Source organism: Mandrillus leucophaeus, unplaced genomic scaffold (genome assembly GCF_000951045.1).
Source record: "Mandrillus leucophaeus isolate KB7577 unplaced genomic scaffold, Mleu.le_1.0 Scaffold732, whole genome shotgun sequence".
NCBI classification, from domain to species: Eukaryota; Metazoa; Chordata; class Mammalia; order Primates; family Cercopithecidae; genus Mandrillus; species Mandrillus leucophaeus.
In genome coordinates, this window is record NW_012107942.1 from 452,397 (window position 1) to 455,466 (window position 3,070).

General features: G+C 39.6%; 1 long non-coding RNA gene across 1 annotated transcript in view; it reads right to left on the bottom strand.

The window, feature by feature from the left end:
- LOC105528790 overlaps positions 1 to 3,070 on the bottom strand; it is a 93,064-nt gene that overhangs the window by 48,649 nt on the left and 41,345 nt on the right. The gene's annotated exons all lie outside the window — the stretch shown is intronic.

Genomic DNA, 3,070 nt, shown 5'->3' on the forward strand with positions numbered 1-3,070 from the left:
TTTTTTTTGAGACGGAGTCTCACACCGTTGCCCAGGCTTGAGTGGAGTGGCATGATCTCAGCTCACCACAACTTCCGCCTCCCGGTTCAAGCAATTCTGCCTCAGTCTCCCAAGTAGCTGGGATTACAGGTGCCCGCCACCACGCCTGGCTAATTTTCGTATTTTTAGTATAGATGGGGGTTTCACCATGTTTGCCAGACTGGTCTCGAACTCCTGACCTCGTGATCTGCCCGCCTCGGCCTCCCAGAGTGCTGGGATTACAGACATGAGCCACTGCGCCCAACTGAAAATATAGTTCTTAATGCAGGCTATCATGCCTTGTCTCTTTCCAGCTTCTCTCTGCTTGCACCTCTCTCTCTCACACTCTTGCTCTCCCTCTCTCTCTGGTTCTCTTTGTTTCAGACATACTGCATTTCTTTCAAATGCTCTACTGCTGCATTTTCTTTTACCTCAATACCTTCACAAATGTTTTGTTCATTCCTCCTCACTCACCTTAAGAGCAATTAATTTTCCTTTGAGTGTTCTCCTAAAAGTTACACTTTCTAGGATAATTTTTGGACCCCAGAATTAAATTAGGTTTACCTGCTGTACGCTTCTGTGGCACTCTGCTATTTTTCATAGTAAAACCCAGTGTGCCTATCATTTACTTTAAAAAATTTCCCACTGTAAGCTCCGTGAAGCCAAGGGGCTCTGCATACCTTGGTTCTATCCCCAGCATCTGATAGAGTGCCTGGCACATAAGGGCTGACATAAGTATTTGTTAAGTCAATTGAATACATTAACAACAAAAATTCCCATTGCAGTGTCTGTTAACTAAAGTGTGTGCTGTGGGGATGAGACTTTTTCCCGAGGCTGGAGTATTTGGCACTTCTCTGCAATGTATTCCGCTCACACGTGCTGTTGCTGATGCCTTAAATGCTATTCCTCTCCTCCCCTACCACACACACAAATTTCGTTTTCCATTTTCTCTGCCCACTGTCTTGCTCTTTGCCTGACTAGTCCCCATCTATCCTTCAGGTCTTAGCTTAAACATAATTTCCTTGGAGAATGTTTCTCACAGTCTCCAGACCACATCAGATTCAGTCTTTTACACTGTCATGATAACAGATTCTTTTTCTTTTTTATTTAACTTTTATTTTGAGTTCAGGGGTACATGCGCAGGTTTGTTACGTAAGTAAACTTGTATCATGGAGGATTGTTGTACGGATTATTTCATCACTCAGTATTAAACCTAGTACCCATTAGTTATTTTTCCTGCTCCTCTCCCTCCTTCCTTCCTCCTCCTTCCTCCACACACTCCCTTCCCAGTGTGTGTTGTTCCCCGCTATGTATCCATGTTTTTCATCATTTAGCTCCCACTTATAAGTGAGAACATGCTGTACTTGGTTTTCTGTTCCTGCATTAGTTTACTAAGGATAAGGGCCTCCAGGTCCACCCTTGTTCCTGCTAACGATATGATCTCATTCTTTTTCATGGTTTCGTAGCATTCCATTGCATATATGTACCACATTTTCTTTATCCAGTCTACCATCGATAGGCATTTAGGTTGACTCTATGTCTTTGCTATTGTGAATCGTGCTGCAATGAACATACATGTGCATGTGTCGTTATGATAGAATCATTTATATTCCTTTGGGTGTATACCCAGTAATGGGATTGCTGAGTCGAGTGGTGTTTCTGGTTTTAGATCTTTGAGGAATCACCACACTGTCTTGTCTTCCACAATGGCTGAACTAATTCACGCTTGCACCAACAGCGTATAAGTGTTCCCTTTTCTCTGCAACTTGACCAGCATTTGTTATTTTTTGACTTTTTAATTACAGCCATTCTGATTGACACTGATGCTTTTCATTGTAACCCTATGAAGTCATTTGGTTTGAGTTACCACTGCTGTCACCATTGATACAACCAAGCTCACTTCTGCTTTTACCATTGCCCCTAATAGTTACTGACTGTGCACCATGTACTGGGCACTTTTCTGTGTCTTGCTTTACACAGATTAGCCACCTGTAGCCTCAGAATGTCATCTTAAAAGAGGATTGATAAGACCTTTGATTTGGAAATCAAATTTGCATTTTTACTTCAGAGCTTACATATTTTAACCAGTATATTGTATTTGGTTAATGTTTTTGACCCATAGTGTGATTATTCTCCTTTGAATAACTGAATTTGTTTTATTCACATTTATTGTTATGTTATCTTTGTTTGGCTTCATTTCTGTAGTTTCATTTTGTATCAGTTTTCTGTTTTTACTCATACATTTATTTTAAAAAGTACTTATTGAGCACTGACAGTTATACCAACTATGATGTTAAATGCTGGGATACAGCAGTGAACAAAATAGAATTTCTGCCTTCGTAGAATTGACTTCTAGTTAGGAGAGGTGAAAAATTATAAGAATAACAACAAATAAATATGCAATGGTGGTGGTTAAGTGCTGTGGAAAAAAAATAAAGTAGGAAAATAGGAATAAGGAGCATGGTTATGGGAAGGAGTGCTGCTATTTATTTAGGGAGGTCACTCGGGGAGTTACGCTCATGTTTATTTTAAATGACTTCATTATAAATACTTCCTTTGTTTTCTTCTTTTGCGATGGGTATTTGTGTTGCTGTGTGTGTTTTCCATCTGATACATATGTTCATACAATTGTCTAACCATATGCATATGTCTTTATTTTTATCATCTTCAGACAGTAGCTGTTGATGGTTTCTATGAAAGGTGAGGAAACCAAAGAAATGATACTTTCCTTAGCTTCTCTCCTGCCCACGTCTGTCTGATTTTTTAAAGTTATGGCGTAAGATGGTCCCGTGAGACTCATGGGAATTATGATATGTGAGAAATTCAGATTATAAGACATCTCCTGGCAAGCACATTTATGAGCAACTCAGCCATAGTGAGCACCACTATGCAGCCACGTTCTCAGTAGTATAGTTTGCACAGGTTTTAGTAAACCCTGGCAGGTCCATGATTTGCTGGTTTGTAGTGGTGATGATCCTGTGAATTATTTGCATCATTTGTACAGATTTTGGGGGTCATTTACTATTTATTTTATTTATTTATTTATTTATTT